The sequence below is a fragment of the Lampris incognitus genome, chromosome 14 (assembly GCF_029633865.1).
Source record: "Lampris incognitus isolate fLamInc1 chromosome 14, fLamInc1.hap2, whole genome shotgun sequence".
Lineage (NCBI taxonomy): Eukaryota > Metazoa > Chordata > Actinopteri > Lampriformes > Lampridae > Lampris > Lampris incognitus.
Window position 1 is genome coordinate 51,080,218 of NC_079224.1, and position 13,738 is coordinate 51,093,955.

Consider the following 13,738-nt stretch of genomic DNA (forward strand, 5'->3'; position numbering starts at 1 on the left):
TGCAGCAGGCATGCTGGAGGTAACAGAGATGATGTTGCCGCAGCAGACATGTTAGATGTAATAGTGACGATGACGCTGCATCCGACATGTTGGATGTAATAGTGGTGATGAAGCTGCAGTTGACATGTTGGATGTAAAAGTGGTGATGAAGCTGCAGCAGGCATGTTGGGTGTAACAGAGGTGATGAAGCTGCAGCAGTCATGTTGGGTGTAACAGAGGTGATGAAGCTGCAGCAGTCATATTGGGTGTAACAGAGGTGATGAAGCTGCAGCAGACATGTTAGATGTAATAGAGGTGATGAAGCTGCATCAGACATGTTGGACATAATAGTGGTGATGAAGCTGCAGCATGGTTGTTGGATGTAATAGTGGTAATGAAGCTGCAGCAGGCATGCTGGAGGTAACAGAGATGATGTTGCCGCAGCAGACATGTTAGATGTAATAGTGACGATGACGCTGCATCCGACATGTTGGATGTAATAGTGGTGATGAAGCTGCAGTTGACATGTTGGATGTAAAAGTGGTGATGAAGCTGCAGCAGGCATGTTGGGTGTAACAGAGGTGATGAAGCTGCAGCAGTCATGTTGGGTGTAACAGAGGTGATGAAGCTGCAGCAGTCATATTGGGTGTAACAGAGGTGATGAAGCTGCAGCAGACATGTTAGATGTAATAATGGTGATGAAACTGCATCAGACAGGTTGGACATAGTAGTGGTGATGAAGCTGCAGCATGGTTGTTTGATGTAATAGTGGTAATGAAGCTGCAGCAGACTTGTTGGATGTATTAGAGGTGATGAAGCTGCAGCAGGCATGCTGGATGTAACAGAGATGATGTTGCCACAGCAGACATGTTAGATGTAATAGTGACGATGAAGCTGCATCCGACATGTTGGATGTAATAGTGGTGATGAAGCTGCAGTTGACATGTTGGATGTAATAGAGGTGATGAAGTTGAAGCAGGCATGTTGGATGTAAAAGTGGTGATGAAGCTGCAGCAGGCATGTTGGATGTAATAGAGGTGATGAACCTGCGGCAGCCATGTTGGATGTAACAGAGGTGATGAAGCTGCAGCAGGCATGTTGGATGTAACAGAGGTGATGAACCTGCAGCAGGCATGTTGGATGTAACAGTGATGATGAAGCTGCAGCAGGCATGTTGGATGTAACAGAGGTGATGAAGCTGCAGCAGGCATGTTGGATGTAACAGAGTAGATGAAGCTGAAGCAGGCCCGTTGGAGGTAATAGAGGTGATGAAACTGCAGCAGCCATGTTGGATGTAAAAGTGGTGATGAAGCTGCAGCAGGCATGTTGGACGTAATAGTGGTGATGAAGGTGCATTAGATATGTTGGATGTAATAGTGGAGATGAAGCTGCATTAGACATGTTGGATGTAATAGAGGTGATGAAGTTGAAGCAGGCATGTTGAATGTAAGAGAGGTGATGAAGGTGCAGCAGGCATGTTGGGTGTAACAAAGGTGATGAAGGTGCAGCAGGCATGTTGGGTGTAACAAAGGTGATGAAGCTGCAGCATTCTTGTTGGATGTAACAGAGGTGATGAACCTGCAGCAGGCATGTTGGGTGTAACAAAGGTGATGAAGCTGCAGCATTCTTGATGGATGTAACAGAGGTGATGAACCTGCAGCAGGCATGTTGAATGTAACAGTGATGATGACGCTGCAGCTTTCTTGTTGGATGTAACAGAGGTGATTAAGCTGCAGCAGACATGTTGGATGTAATAGTGGTGATGAAGGTGCATTAGACATGTTGAATGTAACAGAAGTGATGAAGCTGCAGCAGGCATGTTGGATGTAAGAGTGGTGATGAAGGTGCAGCAGGCATGTTGGCTGTAACAAAGGTGATGAAGCTGCAGCAGGCATGTTGGGTGTAACAAAGGTGATGAAGCTGCAGCAGGCATGTTGGATGTAACAGAGGTGATGAACCTGCAGCAGGCATGTTGAATGTAACAGTGATGATGTAGCTGTAGCAGGCATGTTGGATGTAAAAGTTGCGTTGAAGCTGCAGCACGCATGTTGGATGTAACAGAGGTGATGAAGCTGCAGCAGGCATTTTGGGTGTGACAGATGTGATGAAGCTGCAGCAGGCTTGTTGGATGTAAGAGAGATGATGAACCTGCAGCAGGCATGTTGGATGTAACAGTGATGATGAAGCTGCATTAGACATATTGGATATAATAGAGGTGATGATGCTGCAGCAGGCATGTTGGATGTAAAAGTGGTGATGATGCTGCAGCAGGCATGTTGGATGGAATAGTGGTGATGAAGCTGCAGCAGGCATGTTGGATGTAAAAGTGGTGATGATGCTGCAGCAGGCATGTTGGATGGAATAGTGGTGATGAAGCTGCAGCAGTCATTTTGGATGTAACAGAGGTGATGAAGCTGCAGCAGACATGTTGGATGTAATAATGGTGATGAAGCTGCAGTGCACATGTTGGATGTAATAGTGATGATGAAGCTGCATAAGACATGTTGGATGCAATAGTGGTGATGAAGCTGCAGAAGAAATGTTGGACGTAATAGTGGTGATGAAGCTGCAGTAGAAATGTTGGATGTAATAGAGGTGATGAAGTTGCAGCAGGCATGTTGAATGTAACAGAAGTGATGAAGCTGCAGCAGACATGTTGGATGTAACAGAGGTGATGTAGCTGTAGCAGGCATGTTGGATGTAAAAGTGGCGTTGAAGCTGCAGCAGGCATGTTGGATGTAATAGTGGTGATGAAACTGCATCAGACATGTTGGATGTAATAGTGGTGATGAAGCTGCAGCAGGCATGTTGGATGTAATAGTTGTGATGAAGGTGCATTAAATATGTTGGATGTGATAGTGGAGATGAAGTTGCATCAGACATGTTGGATGTAATAGAGGTGATGAAGTTGAAGCAGGCATGTTGAATGTAACAGAAGCGATGAAGCTGCAGCAGGCATGTTGGATGTAAGAGAGGTGATGAAGGTGCATTACACATGTTGGATATAATAGTGGTGATGGAGCTGCAGCAGGCATGTTGGATATAATCGTGGTGATGAAGGTGCAGTAGAAATGTTGGATGTAATAGTGGTGATGAAGCTGCAGCAGGCATGTTGGATGTAAGAGAGGTGATGAAGGTGCATTACACATGTTGGATATAATAGTGGTGATGGAGCTGCAGCAGCCATGTTGGATATAATCGTGGTGATGAAGGTGCAGTAGACATGTTGGATGTAACAATGGTGATGGAGCTGCAGCAGGCATGTTGGGTGTAACAAAGGTGATGAAGCTGCAGCATTCTTGTTTGATGTAACAGAGGTGATGAACCTGCAGCAGGCATGTTGAATGTAACAGTAATGATGATGATGCAGCAGGCATGTTGGATGTGACGGATGTGATGAAGCTGCAGCAGACATGTTGGATGTAACAGAGGTGATGTAGCTGTAGCAGGCATGTTGGGTGTAAAAGTGGCGTTGAAGCTGCAGCACGCATGTTGTATGTAATAGTGGTGATGAAGGTGCATTGGACATGTTGGATGTAACAGAGGTGATGAAGCTGCAGCAGGCATCATGAGTGTAACAGAGGTGATGAAGCTGCAGCTGGCTTGTTGGATGTAAGAGAGGTGATGAACCTGCAGCAGGCATGTTGAATGTAACGGTGATGATGAAGCTGCAGCAGGCATGTTGGATGTAACAGAGGTGGTGAAGCTGCAGCAGGCATTTTGGATGTAATAGTGATGATGAAGCTGCAGCAGGCATGTTGGTTGTAACAGAGGTGATGATGCTGCAGCAGGCATGTTGGATGTAAAAGTGGTGATGAAGCTGCAGCAGGCATGTTGGATGTAATAATGGTGATGAAGCTGCAGCAGACATGTTGGATGTAACAGAGGTGATGAAGCTGCAGCAGACATGTTGGATGTAATAATGGTGATGAAGCTGCAGCAGACATGTTGGATGTAACAATGCTGATGAAGCTGCATCAGACATGTTGCATGTAATAGAGGTGATGAAGTTGAAGCAGGCATGTTGAATGTAACAGAGGTGATGAAGCTGCAGCAGGCAAGTTGGATGTAACAGTGATGATGAAGCTGCAGCAGGCATGTTGGATGTAACAAAGGTGATGAAACTGCAGAAGGCATGTTGGATGTAATAGAGGTGATGAAGCTGCATCAGACATGTTGGACATAATAGTGGTGATGAAGCTGCAGCATGGTTGTTGGATGTAATAGTGGTAATGAAGCTGCAGCAGGCATGCTGGAGGTAACAGAGATGATGTTGCCGCAGCAGACATGTTAAATGCAATAGTGACGATGACGCTGCATCCGACATGTTGGATGTAATAGTGGTGATGAAGCTGCAGTTGACATGTTGGATGTAAAAGTGGTGATGAAGCTGCAGCAGGCATGTTGGGTGTAACAGAGGTGATGAAGCTGCAGCATTCATGTTGGGTGTAACAGAGGTGATGAAGCTGCAGCAGACATGTTGGATGTAATAATGGTGATGAAGCTGCATCAGACATGTTGGATGTAACAGAGGTGATGAAGCTGCAGCAGACATGTTGGATGTAACAGTGGTGATGAAGCTGCATCAGACATGTTGGATGTAATAGAGTTGATGAAGTTGAAGCAGGCAGGTTGGACGTAATATAGGCGATGAAGCTACATCAGACATGTTAGATGTAATAGAGGTGATGAAGCTGCATCAGACATGTTGGACATAATAGTGGTGATGAAGCTGCAGCATGGTTGTTTGATGTAATAGTGGTAATGAAGCTGCAGCAGACTTGTTGGATGTATTAGAGGTGATGAAGCTGCAGCAGGGATGCTGGAGGTAACAGAGATGATGTTGCCACAGCAGACATGTTAGATGTAATAGTGACGATGAAACTGCATCCGACATGTTGAATGTAATAGAGGTGATGAAGCTGCAGCAGGCATGTTGGGTGTAACAGAGGTGATGAAGCTGCAGCAGGCATGTTGGCTGTAACAAAGGTGGTGAAGCTGCAGCAGGCATGTTGGATGTAATAGTGGTGATGAAGCTGCAGCAGGCATGTTGGATGTAATAGAGGTGACGAAGCTGCAGCAGGCATGTTGGATGTAAGAGAGGTGATGAAGGTGCAGCAGGCATGTTGGATGTAAAAGTGGTGATGAAGCTGCAGCAGGCATGTTGGATATAACAGTGGTGATGAAGGTGCAGTAGACGTGTTGGATGTAATAGTGGTGATGAAGCTGCAGCAGACATGTTGGATGTAATAGAGGCGATGAACCTGCGGCAGCCACGTTGGGTGTAACAAAGGTGATGAAGCTGCAGCATTCTTGTTGGATGTAACAGTGATGATGAAGCTGCAGCAGGCATGTTGGATGTAAGAGAGGTGATGAAGGTGAATTACACATGTTGGATATAATAGTGGTGATGAAGCTGCAACATTCTTGTTGGATGTAACAGAGGTGATGAACCTGCAGCAGGCATGTTGGATGTAACAGTGATGATGAACCTGCAGCCGGCATGTTGGATGTAAGAGAGGTGATGAAGGTGCATTACACATGTTGGATATAATAGTGGTGATGGAGCTGCGGCAGGCATGTTGGATGTAATAGAGGTGATGAACCTGCGGCAGCCATGTTGGCTGTAACAGAGGTGATGAAGCTGCAGCACGCATGTTGGGTGTAACAAAGGTGATGAAGCTGCAGCATTCTTTTTGGATGTAACAGAGGTGATGAACCTGCGGCAGGCATGTTGAATGTAACAGTAATGATGATGCTGAAGCAGGCATGTTTGATGTGACGGATGTGATGAAGCTGCAGCAGACATGTTGGATGTAACAGAAGTGATGTAGCTGTAGCAGGCATGTTGGGTGTAAAGGTGGCGTTGAAGCTGCAGCAGGCATGTTGGATGTAATAGTGGTGATGAAGGTGCATTGGACATGTTGGATGTAACAGAGGTGATGAAGCTGCAGCAGGCATGTTGGGTGTAACAGAGGTGATGAAGCTACAGCAGGCTTGTTGGATGTAATAGTGGTGATGAAGCTGCATTAGACATATTGGATGTAACAGAGGTGATGAAGCTGCAGCAGGCATGTTGGGTGTAATGGTGATGATGAAGCTGCAGCAGGCATGTTGGATGTAACAGAGGTGGTGAAGCTGCAGCAGGCATGTTGGATGTAATAGTGGTGATGAAGCTGCATTAGACATATTGGATGTAATAGAGGTGGTGAAGCTGCAGCAGGCATGTTGGATGTAACAGAGGTGATGATGCTGCAGCAGGCAGGTTGGATGTAAAAGTGGTGATGAAGCTTCAGCAGTCATGTTGGATGTAACAGAGGTGATGAAGCTGCAGCAGACATGTTGGATGTAATAGTGGTGATGAACCTGCTTCAGACATGTTGGATGTAATAGAGACGATGAAGTTGAAGCAGGCATGTTGGATGTAACAGAGGGGATGAAGCTGCAGCAGGCAGGTTGGATGTAATATAGGCGATGAAGCTGCATCAGACATGTTGGATGTAACAATGGTGATAAAGCTGCATCAGACATGTTGGATGTAATAGAGGTGATGAAGTTGAAGCAGGCATGTTGAATGTAACAGAGGTGATGAAGCTGCAGCAGGCAAGTTGGATGTAACAGTGATAATGAAGCTGCAGCAGGCATGTTGGATGTAACAAAGGTGATGAAGCTGCAGAAGGCATGTTGGATGTAACAGAGGGGATGAAGCTGCAGCAGGCAGGTTGGATGTAATATAGGCGATGAAGCTACATCAGACATGTTAGATGTAATAGAGGTGATGAAGCTGCATCAGACATGTTGGACATAATAGTGGTGATGAAGCTGCAGCATGGTTGTTGGATGTAATAGTGGTAATGAAGCTGCAGCAGGCATGCTGGAGGTAACAGAGATGATGTTGCCGCAGCAGACATGTTAGATGTAATAGTGACGATGACGCTGCATCCGACATGTTGGATGTAATAGTGGTGATGAAGCTGCAGTTGACATGTTGGATGTAAAAGTGGTGATGAAGCTGCAGCAGGCATGTTGGGTGTAACAGAGGTGATGAAGCTGCAGCAGTCATGTTGGGTGTAACAGAGGTGATGAAGCTGCAGCAGTCATATTGGGTGTAACAGAGGTGATGAAGCTGCAGCAGACATGTTAGATGTAATAATGGTGATGAAACTGCATCAGACAGGTTGGACATAGTAGTGGTGATGAAGCTGCAGCATGGTTGTTTGATGTAATAGTGGTAATGAAGCTGCAGCAGACTTGTTGGATGTATTAGAGGTGATGAAGCTGCAGCAGGCATGCTGGATGTAACAGAGATGATGTTGCCACAGCAGACATGTTAGATGTAATAGTGACGATGAAGCTGCATCCGACATGTTGGATGTAATAGTGGTGATGAAGCTGCAGTTGACATGTTGGTTGTAAAAGTGGTGATGAAGCTGCAGCAGGCATGTTGGGTGTAACAGAGGGGATGAAGCTGCAGCAGGCATGTTGGGTGTAACAAAGGTGATGAAGCTGCAGCATTCTTGTTGGATGTAACAGAGGTGATGAACCTGCAGCAGGCACGTTGAATGTAACAGTAATGATGATGCTGCAGCAGGCATGTTTGATGTGACGGATGTGATGAAGCTGCAGCAGACATGTTGGATGTAAAAGAGGTGATGTAGCTGTAGCAGGCATGTTGGGTGTAAATGTGGCGTTGAAGCTGCAGCACGCATGTTGGATGTAAGAGGTGATGAACCTGCAGCAGGCATGTTGGATGTAACGGTGATGATGAAGCTTCAGCAGTCATGTTGGATGTAACAGAGGTGATGAAGCTGCAGCAGACATGTTGGATGTAATAGTGGTGATGAACCTGCTTCAAACATGTTGGATGTAATAGAGACGATGAAGTTGAAGCAGGCATGTTGGATGTAACAGAGGGGATGAAGCTGCAGCAGGCAGGTTGGATGTAATATAGGCGATGAAGCTGCATCAGACATGTTGGATGTAACAATGGTGATAAAGCTGCATCAGACATGTTGGATGTAATAGAGGTGATGAAGTTGAAGCAGGCATGTTGAATGTAACAGAGGTGATGAAGCTGCAGCAGGCAAGTTGCATGTAATATAGGCGATGAAGCTACATCAGACATGTTAGATGTAATAGAGGTGATGAAGCTGCATCAGACATGTTGGACATAATAGTGGTGATGGAGCTGCGGCAGACTTGTTGGATGTATTAGAGGTGATGAAGCTGCAGCAGGCATGCTGGAGGTAACAGAGATGATGTTGCTACAGCAGACATGTTAGATGTAACAGAGGTGATGAAGCTGCATCCGACATGTTGGATGTAATAGTGGTGATGAAGCTGCAGTTGACATGTTGGATGTAAACGTCGTGATGAAGCTGCAGCAGGCATGTTGGGTGTAACAGAGGTGATGAAGCTGCAGCAGGCATGTTGGGTGTAACAAAGGTAATGAAACTGCAGCATTCTTGTTGGATGTCACAGAGGTGGTGAAGCTGCAGCAGGCATGTTGGATGTAATAGTGGTGATGAAGCTGCAGCAGGCATGTTGGATGTAATAGAGGTGACGAAGCTGCAGCAGGCATGTTGGATGTAATAGTGGTGATGAAGCTGCAGCAGGCATGTTGGATGTAATAGAGGTGGTGAAGCTGCAGCAGGCATGTTGGATGTAATAGAGGTGACGAAGCTGCAGCAGGCATGTTGGATGTAATAGTGGTGATGAAGCTGCAGCAGGCATGTTGGATGTAATAGAGGTGACGAAGCTGCAGCAGGCATGTTGGATGTAAGAGAGGTGATGAAGCTGCAGCAGGCATGTTGGATGTAAAAGTGGTGATGAAGCTGCAGCAGGCATGTTGGATACAATCGTGGTGATGAAGGTGCAGTAGACATGTTGGATGTAATAGTGGTGATGAAGCTGCAGCAGACATGTTGGATGTAATAGTGGTGATGAAGCTGCAGTAGACATGTTGGATGTAATAGTGGTGATGAAGCTGCAGCAGACATGTTGGATGTAATAGTGGTGATGAAGCTGCAGCAGGCATGTTGGATGTAATTGTAATAGAGGTGACGAAGCTGCAGCAGGCATGTTGGATGTAAGAGAGGTGATGAAGCTGCAGCAGGCATGTTGGATGTAATAGAGGTGACGAAGCTGCAGCAGGCATGTTGGATGTAAGAGAGGTGATGAAGCTGCAGCAGGCATGTTGGATGTAAAAGTGGTGATGAAGCTGCAGCAGGCATGTTGGATACAATCGTGGTGATGAAGGTGCAGTAGACATGTTGGATGTAATAGTGGTGATGAAGCTGCAGCAGACATGTTGGATGTAATAGTGGTGATGAAGCTGCAGTAGACATGTTGGATGTAATAGTGGTGATGAAGCTGCAGCAGACATGTTGGATGTAATAGTGGTGATGAAGCTGCAGCAGGCATGTTGGATGTAATAGAGGTGACGAAGCTGCAGCAGGCATGTTGGATGTAAGAGAGGTGATGAAGCTGCAGCAGGCATGTTGGATGTAAAAGTGGTGATGAAGCTGCAGCAGGCATGTTGGATACAATCGTGGTGATGAAGGTGCAGTAGACATGTTGGATGTAATAGTGGTGATGAAGCTGCAGCAGACATGTTGGATGTAATAGTGGTGATGAAGCTGCAGCAGGCATGTTGGATGTAATAGTGGTGATGAAGCTGCAGCAGGCATGTTGGATGTAATAGAGGTGGTGAAGCTGCAGCAGGCATGTTGGATGTAATAGAGGTGACGAAGCTGCAGCAGGCATGTTGGATGTAATAGTGGTGATGAAGCTGCAGCAGGCATGTTGGATGTAATAGTGGTGATGAAGCTGCAGCAGACATGTTGGATGTAATAGTGGTGATGAAGCTGCAGCAGGCATGTTGGATGTAATAGAGGTGACGAAGCTGCAGCAGACATGTTGGATGCAATAGTGGTGATGAAGCTGCAGCACGCATGTTGGATGTAACAGTTATGATGAAGGTGCAGTAGACATGTTTGATGTAATAGTGGTGATGAAGCTGCAGCAGGCATGTTGAAATCCAACACTGCCACATGCTGTATGGGCTTTGGAGCAAAACAAAACTGGTTTGAGCTTTCACAGGAAATTGAGAGGATGACCACGTCTACAAAGGAACTAAACACCACCTGTGAAGGTGGGTATGGACGTGATGTGACACTTTTTTGTTGCTTTACTTTTTTTCTTTTTTTTTGGATAACTGTTTCACATCTTGAACAAATAAATCTAATGTCTGTTTGTTGTAGAAATACTGGAACTGGGTCAGTTCAGCGTGGCAGTGGAAAGGAAGAGCTGGGCTGTGATGTGAACACCTTAACAGAAAAGAGGAGGAGCTGGGCTGTGATGTGAACACCTTAACAGAAAAGAGGAGGAGCTGGGCTGTGATGTCAACACCTTAACAGAAAAGAGGAGGAGCTGGGCTGTGATGTGAACACCTTAACAGAAAAGAGGAGGAGCTGGGCTGTGATGTGAACACCTTAACAGAAAAAAGGAGGCGCTGGGCTGTGATGTGAACACCTTAACAGAAAAGAGGAGGCGCTGGGCTGTGATGTTAACATCTTAACAGAAAAGAGGAGGAGCTGGGCTGTGATGTGAACACCTTAACAGAAAAGAGGAGGAGCTGGGCTGTGATGTGAACATCTTAACAGAAAAGAGGAGGAGCTGGGCTGTGATGTGAACACCTTAACAGAAAAGAGGAGGAGCTGGGCTGTGATGTGAACACCTTAACAGAAAAGAGGAGGAGCTGGGCTGTGATGTGAACACCTTAACAGAAAAGAGGAGGAGCTGGGCTGTGATGTGAACACCTTAACAGAAAAGAGGAGGAGCTGGGCTGTGATGTGAACACCTTAACAGAAAAAAGGAGGCGCTGGGCTGTGATGTGAACACCTTAACAGAAAAGAGGAGGCGCTGGGCTGTGATGTGAACACCTTAACAGAAAAGAGGAGGCGCTGGGCTGTGATGTTAACATCTTAACAGAAAAGAGGAGGAGCTGGGCTGTGATGTGAACACCTTAACAGAAAAGAGGAGGAGCTGGGCTGTGATGTGAACATCTTAACAGAAAAGAGGAGGAGCTGGGCTGTGATGTGAACACCTTAACAGAAAAGAGGAGGAGCTGGGCTGTGATGTGAACACCTTAACAGAAAAGAGGAGGCGCTGGGCTGTGATGTAAACACCTTAACAGAAAAGAGGAGGCGCTGGGCTGTGATGTGAACACCTTAACAGAAAAGAGGAGGAGCTGGGCTGTGATGTAAACATCTTAACAGAAAAGAGGAGGAGCTGGGCTGTGATGTGAACACCTTAACAGAAAAGAGGAGGAGCTGGGCTGTGATGTGAACACCTTAACAGGAAAGAGGAGGAGCTGGGCTGTGATGTGAACATCTTAACAGAAAAGAGGAGGAGCTGGGCTGTGATGTGAACACCTTAACAGAAAAGAGGAGGAGCTGGGCTGTGATGTGAACACCTTAACAGGAAAGAGGAGGAGCTGGGCTGTGATGTGAACATCTTAACAGAAAAGAGGAGGAGCTGGGCTGTGATGTGAACACCTTAACAGAAAAGAGGAGGAGCTGGGCTGTGATGTGAACATAGAAGAGCTTCTCCAACACGCAGCACAACACTACAGAGTAATAAAGCTTAACCAGGTCTTTCGGTTTGTTTCTGAAGCAACACGCATCTTCCCAGTATCAACATATATAGAACGTATAGCCAGTATGTTAACAACCTTCAGCTACGGTATTGTATACAAAACTACAGCCGACCAGACTTGAGATGACGCTGTTGTGTAGATGTTGTTTTGCATCTCCAGTCCGACAGTGGTCCAGACTCTCAGCTCAGAGTCTGCAAAGTGCTTGTCGCATACAACGCTTTGTCCTGTTGAGAAATCAACACCGCCCCTCCCCTCGGCAGGGTGTATATGAACATGATATGACATAATATGAACAGAATGTGACACATTACATGAACATTATATGACATATGACATAATATGAAGATATGAACACAATATGACATGACAATGTGAACATATGAACATAATATGAACATAAGATGACATGAACATGACATAATATGAACACAATATGGACAATATGAACATGACATAATATGAACATACTATGAACATATAAACAAAATGAACATATGAACATATGAACACAATATAACCATAATGACATTATGAACAGAATATGGACATAATATGAACATATGACGTATGAAATAATATAAACATAATACGAACATAATATGAACAGAATATGGGCAGAATATGGACATAATATGAATATAATATGAACATAATATGAACAGAATATGGACATATGAACATATGACATGAACAGAATATGGGCATAATATGAATATAATATGAACATATGACATATGAACATAATATGAACAGAATATGGGCATAATATGAATATAATATGAACATAATATGAACAGAATATGGACATAATATGAACATAATATGGACATAATATGAACATGACATATGAACAGAATATGGACATAATATGAACATATGACATATGAACATAATATGAACAGAATATGGACATAATATGAATATAATATGAACATAATAGGAAGAGAATATGGACATAATATAAACATATTAACATAATAGGAAGAGAATATGGAGATAATATGAACATAATACGAACATAATAGGAAGACAATATGGACATAATGTAAACATGATATTAACATAATAGGAAGAGAATATGGACATATTATGAACCTAATATTAATATAATAGGAAGAGAATATGGAGATAATAGGAACATAATAGGAAGAGAATATGGACATATTATGAACATAATATTAATATAATAGGAAGAGAATATGGAGATAATAGGAAGAGAATATGGACATATTATGAACATAACCTTAATATAATAGGAAGAGGATACGGAGATAATATGGAGATAATAGGAAGAGGATATGGACATAGTGTGAACATAACCTAATATAATAGGAAGAGGATATGGAGATAATAGGAAGAGAATATGGACATAGTGTGAACATAACCTTAATATAATAGGAAGAGGATATGGAGATAATAGGAAGAGGATATGGACATAGTGTGAACATAACATTAATATAATAGGAAGAGGATATGGAGATAATAGGAAGAGGATATGGAGATAATAGGAAGAGAATATGGACATAGTGTGAACATAACCTTAATATAATAGGAAGAGGATATGGAGATAATAGGAAGAGGATATGGACATAGTGTGAACATAACTAATATAATAGGAAGAGGATAGGGACATAGTGTGAACGTAATATTAATATAATAGGAAGAGAATATGGAGATAATATGGAGATAATAGGAAGAGAATATGGACATATTATGAACATAACCTTAATATAATAGGAAGAGGATACGGAGATAATATGGAGATAATAGGAAGAGGATATGGACATAGTGTGAACATAACCTTAATATAATAGGAAGAGGATATGGAGATAATAGGAAGAGAATATGGACATAGTGTGAACATAACCTTAATATAATAGGAAGAGGATATGGAGATAATAGGAAGAGGATATGGACATAGTGTGAACATAACATTAATATAATAGGAAGAGGATATGGAGATAATAGGAAGAGGATATGGAGATAATAGGAAGAGAATATGGACATAGTGTGAACATAACCTTAATATAATAGGAAGAGCATATGGAGATAATAGGAAGAGGATATGGACATAGTGTGAACATAACATTAATATAATAG